Source organism: Bacillus rossius, chromosome 3 (assembly GCF_032445375.1).
Source record: "Bacillus rossius redtenbacheri isolate Brsri chromosome 3, Brsri_v3, whole genome shotgun sequence".
Taxonomy (NCBI): domain Eukaryota; kingdom Metazoa; phylum Arthropoda; class Insecta; order Phasmatodea; family Bacillidae; genus Bacillus; species Bacillus rossius.
Window position 1 is genome coordinate 67,555,865 of NC_086332.1, and position 16,378 is coordinate 67,572,242.

Consider the following 16,378-nt stretch of genomic DNA (forward strand, 5'->3'; position numbering starts at 1 on the left):
AAACACTCTTGCGCGCGTGATGAACTGGAATAACCTGTGGCAACGTCACGTATGATTCCCTTCCTTGGCTGACGTCTGCCCTAATAAAAAATTTTCACCCTAAATTTACGAATACACGGGTTACAAATTATCCAAGTATCTTCGTTTATTTATTGTTATCTTCGTAGATTTGAGGGTACTTCGAAAATAAATATACAAGAACAATCTTGGTATGCAAGAAAAATATTCTAAAACTGGTTTAGACTACTACAAAAAAAAAAAAAAAACAATTATTTTTTCGACATGTGTGAGTTTAGCCGATTTATAACTTACAAAATAACTGGGAAGTTGAACTATAACGTTGTTTCGACGAATACCGGGTTTTTTTTGAACTTTCAATGAACTCTTCTTTTAAAAGTCCTCGAATTTACTGTAATTTATAACAGTGTGCAAGAGACGCCACTATTGGGCCCAGGAATATTTCGTGGATACTTGTAACTCCAGGATAGATTCACATTGCCTATATATAATCAAAAATTTTTGTTTAGGATTTGGGTTACATGCGTTTGGTAGAGGCCTGCGAAGTTCGCGTTATATCCTAGCGTCAGGTTAGACTCCAAATATGTGTGCATAATAAATACAATATGAAGTATTCATTGGCCACTGCCACATTTATCATTCCCTCCGGATGGTGCATGATTCGAATGACTTTTTAGGTGTTTTTCACTGGCTGCTAGGTCTCCAGGGTATGACCAAAAAAAACCATGATCCAATGACAAGGGTCATTCAACTATAGAAAAATATGCATTCTAGACTGCCGTCAAAAACAATAACGTGAATTTTCAGTCTTCTAGCCATGAGGGATACTGCACCATTCCCGATCAAAATGCGGGTCATATGTAGGTATATTTAAGTCATCTCTGAACTATGATATGCTTGTTTTGAATGTCTCAAAGGCATGGGCATGAAAACTATCGGTATTTTTTTTTGTTTAGGATTTATTTGAAATCGCGGGTTTAATAGTGTTTCACCAAAATTCCTTTTGTTTTGTCCCTTTGGAAACAATGATTACAATAATTTATAATTCGTTCAGGACCACGCATTTACAGTGGTGGAGGAAAACCAATTATTTCATGTTTGAGTTTATCGTGAACTTAAATTGACTGCATATAATGCTCCTTCGGCAGAAGCTAGTATTATTTATTGTAAATTGAAGCTGTTCCACTTTCATAAGGTCATTTTTTTTAATTAACGGTTTGATTCCTACAACCATTTGCCTTGTTTTGTAACTGGCTTTCACTAGCTACGTGCACGACCGCGGTGGCGCAACTGCAAACACTCGCCTCGCTTTCGGAGAACCCTGGTTCGAATCCCAGGCCATCCATCGTGATATTGGTTTTCCATTGATTTACCAAAAAAAAAAAATAAAACTTCAGGCGAGGGCTTGGATATTTCTTCGCGACAGGTCATGGTTTATTATTTTTTCACGATGTGATTGTGTGTTCGTCTCGAATGACATTGCTGTGGAAAATACGTAAATCTTAAGGGGCCCGCTTATTCAGGGGCGTATCTGTGTTAGTGAGAAAATATGAAAAGTATGGAGCTCGCTGTTGCTTCTAGCGCGGTATCGCAAGGCTCTCAACTAGTTCAGTCTACTCGTCATGCGTAGGGCAAATATGAAATTAGAGCGGTAACCATAGCATTATATGGCGGAGAAATGAAGATAACGGTGTAATTCAAGTCCCTTGAGTGCTTTCAAAAATCTTTACTGGGTGTTTCATGCCGAAAACGTTTTCTGTAAATAAGAGTTTTAGCCACTTTCACTCTCCTAAAAATATATTTCTGTAATAGAAATACGGAAACATAACTAATCATTAACCCTCGGCGTATTCTAAAATGCTTTTCATAAACAGAGCCCACTCAGATATTTTAGTGTGCCCGGGCAGGGGGGTCGGGTTGGGGGTCCCTTAACGGCTCCCAAAAACTGAACTACACGTTTGCAAACTCGTATCACAATCAATGAACTTGTGTCAATCCAACAACTGTTAAAGGTATCATGACTAGTACATCGAAATATTCACTGTGTTAAATTACAACATTTTAACTGATTGTTTGGTCATTAAAAAAAAACCTATGTATTTTAGAGCACCGGTTTGAACAGACTACACGTGTCATTGTTTACCTCCGCTGATTTTCACATAACTGTGGGAAAGTTCACGATTCGAAGTACACCTCTGGCTAAAAAAATCTGAAGATGCCACAGATTTTTTCGGGCACCAGACTTGAAGTAAATGTAGTAGTTCTTTTTCCGTATTTCGTATTGAATAGGTATGTATTTTTAGAAGAGTGAAATGACTAGAACGCTCGTTTTCAGAATATACCCGGTTACAGATTCTTGAAAGCACTCAAGGGACTTTCATTACGATACAAATGTAATCTTCATTCATCCGCCTTATAATTGTCATGCTTGTCATTCAAATCTAATAGTTGCCCTATGCACGACGAGAAGGCTGCGCTGCGTATTTACTAGCTCACAGCCTTGCTCGTAGAGGTGATATCGCGCTAGAAGCACAAGGGAGCATCTCTCTTATCACCGCGCCTCACTAACACAAACACGCCCCTGACTACCCGGGAGGGGGGGGGGGCCTTAAGGAGAAGATTGTTCAATCAAGAATTTGCGGTAGCGAAGTCGAGGAAAGTGCAACAACCCGACCTCCTGCGTCGGAGAAAGCTCTAACCTTCCAGCCTGAGGAAAAGGTTCGGGAGAGGGTAGAGGGGGGGGATAATTTGATTTCGGAAAGGCGGAGGGAGAGGGGGAAGGAAACGCCGGCGACCGTGACCGACAGCTTGGGTTGTCTGTCGCGGTGTCACGACCGGCCGCCGGAAGGCGTCGCGCGCAAGGGGGTCAGTTGTCTGCGGCGCAGTGTGTCGTCAAGACGTGCTGTTATCGTGGTACGAGTACCATGCTGGTGGTACGTTTCCCATTGTCATGATGCGTACACCATTATCATGTTATGTGTGCCATTTTCATGCACAGGAAAAAAAATGCCCGTACTTTCACAAAAGATTCCTATGGAAACCAATTGCCAAGAAATAGTTTGTAATATGTACTACACGAAAGATATTGTAACATTGTACATTTTAACTTTGTACATCATATGGCTAGGGTTTTTTTTTTAAGAAAATTGGAGCGTTTACTTTATATTTTAATTTAATTTATGTTTCATTGTAACATAATTTTACTAACCAATAGAACAGGTAAACGAATATTCAACAATTTGACATTATTTTTGTTTACCGTGCTTATTAATATGCGCAGTTAATGCTGGAAAGATACTCAGGAAACGGTTTACAAATAACTTTTACTATTGGATGTACTGGTACAACACAAAGCAAAATTCCCGGGTAAGAATCCTAACCCAGTATTACTGCGAACACTATTTTGTAGTGATACAGTTGTTTTCACGTAAGCGAACAAATTTACAAATATCTGTAATTTTAAATGAATATTTCTCATCCATTTACAAAAACATTACAGAGTGTACGTATTTAACTATCGGTCTTTGCGTGCCATATGCTATGAATAATTAGCAGGGTTCGAAAAATAACCATTATTTGATAGCAGTGTGGAACATAAACGTAACAAGTACTATACGTTTGTTATTTCGCAATGAAATAAGTTATACCTACAAGATTGTCAGTAATTTAAAATCGTCCAGCTTGTTTGAATCAGATTTAATATTATTTCGTAAAGCAAAAACAAGGCTATAAACATATAAATATTTATTTTAATTGTACTATTATATATAAATATATTTATATTTTAGATTAAATGTAAACTAAATAGGATACTGAAGTTTTCAGAACTGAACCATTTTGTTGTGCACCTATACTACTATGAAAACATACCGTCCCATGATGAGACACTGACGCCTAACATGTTTTCGGAGGCCCGAAGGCCAACGCACCCGCCTTCCACCCCTCCCAAATGTGCGCCCTTTAAGGGTAGATTGGGAGTCTGCTTACAGATCTGTATAGTCCAGGGCCCCTTCCTACTGAAGCTACCAGATCCAGAAAACATGTCCCCTCCACCACTATGGTATACCCATAGTGGCTTCTTAGGAACCTGTAGACTGAAATCCCCACATGGGGCTGTATGCAGGTAAGAGTTCAAGTCAGGTGCTTTCACAGTCCAGCAAAACCAACACCATGATATATATATATATATATAACGTCCATTATATGTCCTTTATATGCCATTATATATAGATTATGTGTCCATTACATGTATTTTATATATTGATTATATTCCTTTATATTGATTATATATCCATTATATACCCTTATACGCCTAACAGTATGAGTGTGACGTGTACGTAAGGCGTGACAGTAAGGTCACATTTCACGTAAATGTCACACCATAACGTAGTTTTAAGACACCGCGACAATAAAACCGGAAATTGTGCGGACTCGTTATGTAAAAGGCAAATTTGTTTTGTTTCTTCATAGGCCATCATTCCCGTCTTTCATCTGGATTCCACAATACCAACCTGTAAGCTCTGACTTAAAGTATTTGAGAATGTGTCAAAGTAAAAGCATTTATATTATCCATTTCACATATTCTATTAAAATATGTCACAAAAAAGTTATATCCTGGTCTCTAGCCGTTACTAATGTTTTGAAGCAACCAAAAAGCTGTTTTTGTTAGTTTTTACAAACTGAAAGAAAATTGGGTGGAATTATAAAAATTATGCAATTTTTTTTAAGCAAATACAAGCTGCTCACCCTTTTTCTTTTCTAATATTTTCTCCTCATGTGATCCCACGGGTCGGCTAGTACTGTCACGTGCGGATGACCCCTCCCCTTTCTGCCTGATATGCCTGCACCAAGGCCATGCGTCGGGGGACTGCGGGATAAGGATCCGCTAAACACCGAGTATAATCGAGCGCCATTTTTGGTCGTGTGCGAGAAGGTACGCCGGCTCCCGGCCACCGCAGCAGTATGGCCGCGGTAAATTAAACTTGTAACTGTCGAGTAAACGACTAACCAAGCTCCAGAAAATGTTTGGGTTCTATTTCTTAACGTTCATATTCACCTTTGGTCAAGTTTCTAACACTTCAGTCGCTATAATACGGTATAAAAAAATACATCAGGCAGTGCTTTTGAGACTTGTCAGATGATTTCGTTCAGTTTTCGTTGTCGAATGATAGTTATTCCCTTACTACCGTAGGTAGATAGTGTATGCTTATTTAATGTGCATTAAAGTTCAAGTATCAAATCTACGTTTACATAACGTTAGTAGAGATACAGCCGTTTCCTCACAATCTTCTTGCATGTTCTCGGGTCCGGCGCGCTCTCGCGCATGCGCAGTGGAATTGCCTCTCTTCTCGCGCGAGAACAAACATGGCGCTCTATCATACCTCCCTGCTGCGGACAGCCTCTCCTCCCCCTGCAAAGCTGCGTCTCCGTTGGCGCCGCGCGCCAAATGGAATAAGTTGTCACGTGACATCTACTATAGTGATGATGCTGCTCCATGGCTGCTGGTTACTCTCAAGAGACAACCAACGAGAATCGCTGCGAAGACCGTTGCGTCCTAATGGACTCGTGAACATTCCGGACAGGCCGCCTGGACCCACGTAAGCATTGATGCACGGTCCGGCAGCTGGTCCCTAGTGGGATCGTGAGTTTCGTTTCGGGCGAGTGAGTGCGCCGTGAAAAGAGTTGAGTACAGTGCCATGTTACGAGATAGTGTTTTATGTGCGGGGAAAGAGAGCCAACTCGTGAACCGAGTAGTGCTGCGTGTGGACGCGAGACCTATCATGTGAATTGTTGGGTTGGGAAAATTTTACAAGATGTTAAAATGACATTCTACTTTTTGCATTATATTATAAGAATTTATTTTTGAAGAATTTTTTAAGGACAGGTTCAGTGTAAGATTGTAAGTAGTGACAAGTCAAATTGTATAAGTTTCGTAATACGAGGCGTGTATTTTAAGTACGTAACGTTTTTAAATTAGGCCGCTGCAGCGCTGACGTCCGCATTCCGCTCATGTGGGCTGTGTACTTACATCCGATGGCCAGCCACAGACGCCGATACGGAAACATTCGTCCGTGTTAACGTGTATTTGTGAGTATTTAAAATGCCTCCTCCGATTGAGAATCCCGCCGACTGTGAAATACGCGCTGTGATGTTTTCTTAGTGCTAAAGACGCGACAGCTGTTGGAATTCATCGTCAGATCAGTGAAATGTATGGATAAAACATTATGACCCATGTAATGTTACGGAAATGTGTTAGAGCTGTTAAACATGCCCACACGAATGCCATGATGAAGAACGAAATGGGCGACCTTCAGCCATATCTGAAGATTTGATGCAGAAAGTTGACGATAAAGTTAAAGCGAACAGTCGTTTTACAATTTCGTCATTATCTGAATGTTTTCTCCATGCACTTCAATGATATGACGACGAATTTCCGTCGCTCTCACACCTTTATCACTAAGAACAGGAATCACAGTGCGTATTTCAAAGTTGGTGGGATTCTCAATTGGCGAAGGCATTTTAAATACTCACAAACCAACGTAAAAACGGTTAAATGGCGTAATGATATATATAAACAACACCATTCCCCCGCCTTCAAATCATAAAAAATCTTTAACTACCTATATATAGTTACCCCCAACAAAAGGAAAGAATTTGAAAGTATGTAGCTAGCAAAGAGGTTCCCACAAATGAAATTCTGTGTACGATCCCACCTGCTTTTACAACTTTTCTAACATATTCTAAAAACATTGAGGACGCCATCCCCGCTCACATCGTAGGGATCCCGTAACCTCTTCGGCAACTTAAGCGGTTATAATTCAATGGGAGAAAAAAAATGTATTTCATTATATTGCCGGGACTACGAGCGAGTCCGTCGCAGTGTATGAGAAGTGCTTCGTATGTTTGTAGAATTTATGTTCCTTTGTTTTTCCAAGCAAGACATTTTAAGACCTGAGTAACGCAATTAATATGTTTCCGTTAAGCGTGACCGTGTCTGAGTACACTCACTAACGTCAGCCACAATTCACTTACGACGAGAAGGACAACTTACAAACCGCAAGTGTTCGTGCAGTGACCCCTGACGCGCTGTGTCGGGGCCGCAAAACGCATGCAATATGAGTAACTGAACATAACCAGCGCCGTTCCACGTCCTACTAATTCACAGCACACCATTTAATTCCCGGATAACACACATGGACACCAACATGAATTTCGTTACGACCTGCACCTCCTCTCGCAAGCGATTTGTTCAGTAGCGTAGGGTAGCCAGTTTTTTTCATTCTTTTTGCAAAAACATGCAGCAATGCAAGCTCCCTGCTGAGTGAGCAATCCTCTCTCTTCCTAAGACTTTACTCACTCGCAATAGCTGCCAGCGTTCGTTTTTTCCTTAAGGTTTTACAGAATGTTCCATGTCATGGTTTCTTAAAACCTTATTTGAGCAATACGCAAGTCACCGTATCGAAGAACTGGATTTCCCGCTGCGTTCATTATTTATATCTGTTTTACGTCCGACAAAATAACAACAAAAGACTTTTTTTTTTGTAAATATATATGTAATTCACTGATGGGCATATACCATTGCTGGGATAAGTTGAAATAAACCCAATCTTTTAGTGGAGGGGGGTGGAGATAATTATTTACGTGGCCAACTGTCATGCTGGTAGGTTACGTAAGAAACGACCAACACACTAATTTCACGCTAATATTAACTTAACCAGTCCGGCGGCAGATCGCGAACATGTCCTGCTACCACGGGAACTCGAACCAAGCACATCGATCATCGGACGGGCTGGCACTCCCTGCCAGGGTTACCTCAGCCCGCCCGGTCGCCAAGCAACAACCTCAGGGTTTGAAACTCACCGCATATGGTTACGCGTGAACCAGCTTACACAATTTATTTTAAATCATGAATTAATTCACAAAATAAGACCAAATTAACATGCCGAGAAAGCAAATGGACGAACAACGATGACGGTCTGAACAGAAATATGCTTACGAGACTGAACGAAACAACATGGCGGTACAGATATAATAACGAAATCTGGACTCCTCACTTAGGCATTATTCTGCATATGTTCAGATAACGTAAACTTTTAAACAACAGTTAATGTTGGCCAAACCTTTTTTTAAATTTTTTATAAAATTCTGTTAAGAAAATTGCAGCCTTGCATTGTATGTATCTAAATCTACTCACGAATTAAAACACAAAGTTTGTAATTGTTATGACAGATGACAGGATATGCATATTACGGGAATAGTAATTTCACTGAACTAAGAAATTTCACCTAAGCTTTGAAAGTCAATTACATCACTCACTAAAACGTGTTTTTAAAGTTTAGTCCTTCAGTGTTAACCATACACGCGACTACAGAAACCGCTCTTTTCTACACAATCATTCATGTCTCCTCGCGGCAAGCTAACCTGCCGGGGATTGAACGATAAGGCACAAACATGTGCGTGGTGTTGCCATCCTTACGGAACTCAGATGCGAAAAAGAGCTGCAAATAGCATCAATGATGCCAACAAGGAATTAATAGAAATGAATAGACTTAAAAGATTGTCTAAATATAAGTCCTCGGAGAAGATGAAGTGGGATCAGGTGAGGATGGAGCATTGAAGGATTGAATGTGTGAGGGAAACGGAAGAACCTCAAAAAATGTACCTGTTCACTTTCGATACACCCGGGTTTGACCCCATTGTAAATAGAACACGGATCGACTTTGTGGGAGACTAGCGATCTAACCGCTCTACCTTGTGGCCACTAACAGTGAATGAAAGTTCAAACTAGAAACGTTTTCGAAACAAGAAAAAACACAGAACATTTTTTTGTACGTCAATAAATGCGAATAACATTTTTAATGATGTACTTTAAAATGAAGTACCATTTCACCGCCTAATAATTTGATTCAAGGAAATTTCCATTTCTTATATAGTAACATGTAATCTCTCTATGTATCAAGCTAGTTTTCTAATATTCATATCACGACTACTCTCACACAAAAAGATGCAAATTTAAAAGGATCATATCAAGAATCACATGTAAACAAACATTTAAAAATGTATTTAATAAAAGAATTTATTTTACCACTTGTCACTACGAAAATGGTTACATTCTCAATTAAAAAGCCACTCTAAACTACCATATTTAGTTGGAAAGCATCTAAGTTGGCAACATTTGGCGGGAGGACCCTTGGTTCCTGTAGAGAATGTGTAGTCTCTATTCACCTCGATGTCGAGCAGACGTTAAGCCCCAGGGAACGAACACGGGTTAGAGGCGCTCCGAGTGGAAACGCAGTGCTCCCAACCGTTGAGTGAGAGAGAGAGTAAGAGAGAGAGACCCCTCGCTGGGTAAACTTCCTGCCAACTGAGTGGTAAGAGACTACTTTGCACGGGAAGTTTACTATTTGCTAAACCCGGATCAATTCCTAACACATCCGATGTTCACCGCTTGCTCGTGCAACTTCGCGGTCGGAATAGAACACACCATCTTCGAATATTGATCATTATTTCAGATTATTTTTAATGTTGCAAACCAAACCTAATCAACATATAAGACCTATCATTAATATTATTTACCATCACCTCCACGAGCGAAATCCAACTGCCGGGGAAAAAAAGAATAAAAGAACGATTTTTTAGAATATTTTTATGTGAAATGCCTAACATAACAAAACTCTTACTTTTACAGCAGAAAAAACAAACAAATCGCCGCCACAAACGTTAGAACTGAAACTTCACACTTCAATGACCCACTTTAACCACAAAATAATTCTCTTGAACGATGCATTTAAGCTATAAAGAACACAATGGATGTTCTCACTGGAAGATCACAATGACGAAAAACTTGCACTGAGTTTTACAGCTATCTGATTCTTCACTTAATTAGTTTTTTTCCCGTTTCCTTCCCCCTTTTATACGTTGCACGCTTCGTTACGCTTGGATGAGTCATCGCCTCCACTTGCCGTACGGGCTGAAAAAAATTTCAATTAAAAAAATAATAATCGGCAGATGCACAGTAGCGATTTATTCGTGTAGGTGTGTATGTGTGTGTGTGTGCGTGTGTGACTCGGGATCTGTGAACTGGAGGTTCGCCGATATCGCGGCGGCACCTCGGCGCCGGACATGTGGCGGCCGTGGGAACGGCGCGCGCGCGCACAAACACTGCTAATTAAGGGCGAGATGGACCGCGCTGATTGCATTCCTCGACAGCACCGCGCCGGCACCGTTGGTTCTGAGGTCAGAGGTCGGCGCGTCCCAGCCTTCCGCCGACGCGACGCAGCAGGCGTCTGGGAACGAGCTGCACATCGCGCTCTTGCAGCCCCCCGGAGCGGCCTGGGGGAACTCAAGTGTTAGCAGAGGCGCTCACGCCGCAGCTCGGCGGCTGATGTGCGAACGACCTGCAGGAAGTGGTGTAATAACAAGTTTTGAGGATCTCTCCTCCTATTTGATAACCCAGCCTTCATGCCTGACAGGATTTTAAGGCTGGGGCCCCCATGGGCATGGATGCGGATACGCCGCATACGCAACCAGGAGGGGCGTTAGAGTGTTAGCTATACACAGGGGCTGAGGCTACCCATCTCAGCATATGCACCACCTCCAGCCCCCTACCCCATTCAGCTGACCAGTGTAATAACAGGTGCACCGCTGCGTTCTCCTCGAGGTCTGACATGAACGGCACCCTGTCCGAACGACGTCTTCGGTCTTTGGAATCCAGCCTGCCGCCATCGACCCGAGGTGCCGCGCCGAGCCTTCGAGAGCACCAGGTCGCCGAGCGAGATGGCACTGCTGGCCGTCGAACCCTGGGCGACTCAGCTCTGCCGGCACGTGTTCACGACGGCGCGTGTCGGACAGAAACTCAGCGAGGTTCGTGTATTAGTTCTTCACGACTGGCTTGTACAATGAATTGAACGTCAGTACACGTTGTAAAGCTACGAAAAAATAGCTTAAATCTTATAAATTGTTTAATGAGCTGTAACAAGATGGGAAGTGTTTTAATAAAATTTCTCGTCTAAAATCAGATCAAAATTGTACATTTTATAGCTTTTATCGCAGCCGTTTGATTATATAATTTTTAATTTCTGCCTGCATATCAAATGATTTAATAGTCAACGTAGTTGCTCCGGCGGCAAAATTTATAGTGACGGGTTCGGAAACTACGTAGGATTCACGTTTAGAAAGGTGGATTAAAACAAAATTTGCGTATATTAATCTCTCTCTGCATTATTTTTAAGAACTTTACGTTAAGTTTCAGGTCAGAGTTTCGTATTATAAGACTATTCGCAACATGAGAACACGTGAAATTTGCTCATTACAGAGGTTAGATGATAACCATTACTGACGAGTACTGAAAGAATAGCTTTTAATTTTTTTTTGTATGACAGGGATTCTGTCAAAAAAATTTTTTTAAGCTTTTAGTTATATTGTTTAGCATTGATCTGCCTCTCGTTGATGTCACTCGTTGAAGGCTTTGCGCAGACGCCACACGCCAGGCGATTCTTTGGCGGGGCCCACGTTGACGGCAGTCGCTGACCGGGTCTCCGGACAGCCGCCGCGGGTCGCAGGTCAGCCGCGGTCTCGAGGCGCGGGTCGCCTCTGCAGCCGGTCGCTGGGCGAGTTCACCTGCCACTCGCTACCACCAGCTCGGCGAGTGGCATAAAGCTCGCTGACATGCTCTTAATAAGTTTACCTCAAGGTTATAGGTACTTTTTTTTTACATAAAATCGCTTGCTTTGTAGGTGTTTTATTGGCAAAAATAATAAAACAATAAAAATTCCGTACTTCAACTGTTTATCGTGACTTTTCAAGGAACAATCCAAAAGAAAAAAAAAATGGGAATCGAGTAGCGAGAAAAGCAGAGAGGTCTTCGACTTGACTCCCTAGAGCAAAGCTTGATTACAAAGAATGAGTTGGTTTTCTCAATGAGTAGATACTCAGACAAGTAACTAGTTAACATGCCCAGCGTAGTCGTGCCTTATGACTCCGTCTAAGGACAGGCGTCACTTTCGTTATAGACATTAAATAAATGAGATTGTTTCTTAAGAAATATGTTTTTCTTATTGGCTCCTATTGACGAAAGAAGCTCGTTCCGCGACCAATGCAATACAGAACGCACGTTATTCGTCGTAAAATATCTACATTACGCAAAAAAAGGAAACGAGAGCGAGTCTTTCAGTACTTGTGTGTTCTCGTGTTGAAAGTACACTTATTATACGAAACTCTGACACGACATTTAACGTAGAATTCTTTAAAATAATGCCGCGAGCGTGATACAAATAAGCAAATTTTGTTTTCAACTACATTTCCGGACGCGAATCACACGTAATTCCCTCTTCCGCCATTATAAATCGTTACCGTAGCTGCTACGTCGACTATCGAATCATTATATTTGCAGAGTGAAAATTTAAACTATAGGTACAATGAAACGGTTCCAAAAAAAACCAAAAAGGCTTGAAAAAATACTAAACCCTGGCTTTGTACCCAATTTTCGACAAATAATTTTATTAAAATACTGTCCATCTCGTTGAAATTCATTGAAAAGGTTATACTATGAAGTTTCCCTTAGGCTTTGTGAACTTTGGTTCGCACCATCCACCACAGATGGCAGCACCGTGGTTACACATTTCCGTTTCAAGCGACTTCCGTTACAGTCACGAAATTAACTCCCACCAAATTCCATGTACCGAGAGCTGATATGTTACACGTCAAACACATTTCTTCCAATCACGAGCGCAAGAAGAGGTCGCAGTGAACTGTAGACTTCTTCGTCGCGAAACATTGTCACGATAGCTCATAGGGCCGGCGCGTCCATAAAGGCCAACTAGGCAACCGCCTAGGGCGCCAAGTAGCTGGGGGCGGCGCAGCGCGACACATAACAGCTGATATAATATGTTTAAGATTATTGAAACTAGATGAAAATGGATTTTTGTAACAGTTTCGAATGTTTATATTGATGTAAGTAATTATTTAAAGAGTCCACGGTGACCTGTTTATGATTTGTAATAAGTAAAAAAGTAAAAAAAAAACACAAGCCTGCTTACATTTGATTGTTGACAAAATCTTAGGCTTACGTGATGTATTTTGAGGCAAGGAAGATGTTGTTTGGGGTGCCCGTCCGGGAGGGGGGGGGGGTGCATTAAGGTTTTTTCGCCTAGGGCGCCAATTTACCTTGCACCGGCCCTGATAGCTCAGCGTCTCTGAGCGGGGCATCCAGGGCGCGGGGTGTGCGGGGTGTGGCGCAGGCCAGCTGCGGGCGCCGGCACCGCCGACAGCACCCGCGACCTTTCGCAAGCGGCGGCTGTCGCAAGCGCGGCTGATGCTCTGCGGCGCCCGCAGCTCGGCCGACCCTCTTTCCAGAAACCGCACCTCCCCATCGCCGCAGTGTACGCGCATCCCGCGACACGAGGCAACGCGCGTTCTTTGAAGGATTCTTCACCGTTAAAAATTTCGTCCTTGGTTAAAAATAATCCACGGATCTTAGTAAATTTACCTTTATCTTCGATGATTTACGTGTACTAAGTTCATTGACTTTGATCACGAATACAAGAAAATAATCTTGTTATATGAGCAAAACATTCGAAAAATTTTTAAGACTCCTGCAGAAACACTATTATTTCTTTTACCACAGCGTTTTCACTATATAAAAAAACTCGCAAGTTAAAATACGGCGTAGTTTCTACGAAGATTAAAGCATATAAAATTACTAATTATCTTATTGTATTAGAGGTGTGAATTTTTCGTTGTAATTATCTATAATTTTTAATAGTACTGCAATGGGGGAGATTGATTTGATTTTAATTATTATTCTGGCTTCTACTGCAGAAAAACATAGGTGTTTTTTTTCATGTGTGTGGCTTCAGTGTGGTAGAGAAGCCGTTGTCTTATTGTGACGGGCCAATCAGGACGTGTTTGCTTCCGCACTGAATTGCTGTTTCGTTTGTCGTCAATATAATGCCCTTGAGAGAAGCTCAACCAATCACGAAACACAAACGATGCTACAGTGTTTTACCACACAAGTGGTCTCAAAATCTTGTAACGATATATAAATGGCCTTAATTATTTCGCGGGATTACAAATATGCAGGGAGAGCAGCTTGGGTCATGCGCATTAATTGCTGATTGGCTACCATGACAGCGATAAGGCGCCATGATTTACTCCCCTATCTCAACTCTATAGTAAAAATAGGTAGGACCCAGGTAAAAACTACATAGACACCAGGAAAACCTTGGGCTCAGTCATGCGGGGTGAAATATTGCACTATTAAGGCCCTCGTCTGCCTAGACACACATACGCTGTGCAGAGCTTCAGAAGAAGCCATGCCATTTCCAAACTGCTCAAGATATCCCAAGTGGTGTTTGTTTAAGAAACACATTTAAGAATACACTGATTAGTTCTGTTTTTGTATTTCATTTTAAGCTTTTTTTAAAATGAAATAAATGTCTAAAACGTGAGTTTTTAGAAGAATAAAATACAGCTAATAAACCCCCGGCCCTCAAGGGACTTGGATTACATCGTTATCTTCATTTCTCCGACAAATAACGTTATGGTTACCGCTGGAATCTGACAGTTGCCGTATGCACGACGAGAAGACCAGAAGCACCAACACAAGCACAGCTCCGACACAGTACAGGGCGGAAGAGCGGCCACCGTGCAAGAGGGGGAGCTCGCAAGCAGCTCGAGCCACGCCGAGACGTTGCGAAACGTCGCGGCTCGGGTCTGGCCCGCCTGCGCGGGAGTGTTGCGCCGGTATCCGTGTCAAGGACCGGGGCGGGGCGCGCCACCGAGCCAGGCCGGCCGCCGCCCACTGCGCACACTGCCCCTTCCGGCCGCCAGCGGAACTCCAGCGCCAAATTGAACGGATGAACCAGGGTTCAGTGACCCGCCGGCATCCAGGTTAGCGCGGATGTATTAAGGTTAAAAACAGACCAAAAAATTGCCACACGTAATCTCTATCAAAAATAGGAAGAATTCAATTTTACATCTTGCATAAGTCCAACGCTGAAAGTTTTCTTAGAGAATAAAACTTTTTTGTGTGTGTGTTTTTTTTCTTTACAGTACTTGAGTTTATACTTTATGTGTGTATATTATATATATATATATATATAGAGAGAGAGAGAGAGATAATTTCATTGGCCCCGCGCAACGGCACCACAAGCTTGACAAGCAGAATACAACACAATCTTGCGGCCAGCCGCGGTACTAGCGAGATTTCAGCGCGACAATATTTATTATGGTTTGATGCCTTTCATAAGAAGGCACGTTTATAACATTTCAACGTTATGAACAAGTCCCTTCTGGTGTAGCACGTAGGAATTATATGTTTACCTGAAGTTTAATGCGAGCATGCCTGCTGTAGATATTTATAACAACCATTCACCAAATAAAGATCTAAGAAGATATTGACTTTATTAACAGAAAAAACAGAATATAATATTAACAACAGAACAAAATATTTAAAGAAACATTCACGCAAAAAATATACATATCAGCTAATATTTTAACATCATTAAAAAAAAAAACGTCAACAGAACATTAACATTACAAAATAACATTTTTATGTTGTTAAGTTATCATTCATATAGGATTTGCGTGATTAAAAAATGTTCAATAACTATTATTAATATTAAACAAAAAACTAAAATATAGCATGCATTATAAATTAATTACATGGTTCCCTGAAACGAAAATTGAAGTGTTTATCGTTATTTGCAGACTTATAAAAAGTATTAAAGGTATCACAGGACTGGATATTTTTAAGATTTAAGGGCAATAAAATTAGGCAATAATCTTTTTTTATGATACTTTATTATTTACCACGGGTAATTGTGTATCGCATTCAACTTGTTTTTTAATTCATTCAATCCTATAAATTTGAAACTTTTTTTCATATATTTCAAATGCATATTATATGTTTCGTAACGTGTTCTCTTTCATTTGAGACCAATCCTAGCTCAGCATGATTTTTTTGCCTCACAATATAGAAATCAGTAGAAATGTGAAAATTGTAGTTCTTTAAAACTTTAAGGGACTGAAAACAAGGATGTGAACACGAGCAAATTTAAATATTTAAATTTGTTCACTTAGAAATCATGTCTGCGTTGCGCGCTGAATTAGAATCCACGACACCTCTCCTATAGCTGCGAAGCTTAACATGTGTTTGTAACGGGGCGTACGCCCGTTACATCTTTCCTACTGCATAGAAGTCAGCTACGGTACTGGGAGTCAATGAGGGTTAGGCATGTCCGAGCTGCGACACTTCTGCGGCGGAGTAGCGGTCAGTGAATCGAGCCAAAAACGTCCGGGTACATTGTGGGATCCAGCGAGCATTGAGAACTGCATAAAGCATTCTGGAAATGAACGAACA

General features: G+C 41.3%; 1 protein-coding gene across 1 annotated transcript in view; it reads right to left on the minus strand.

Annotated features, from left to right (window-relative positions):
* The window catches only part of LOC134530833 (trichohyalin), a 274,103-nt gene that overhangs the window by 132,678 nt on the left and 125,047 nt on the right, over nt 1-16,378 (minus strand). The window lies entirely within an intron of this gene.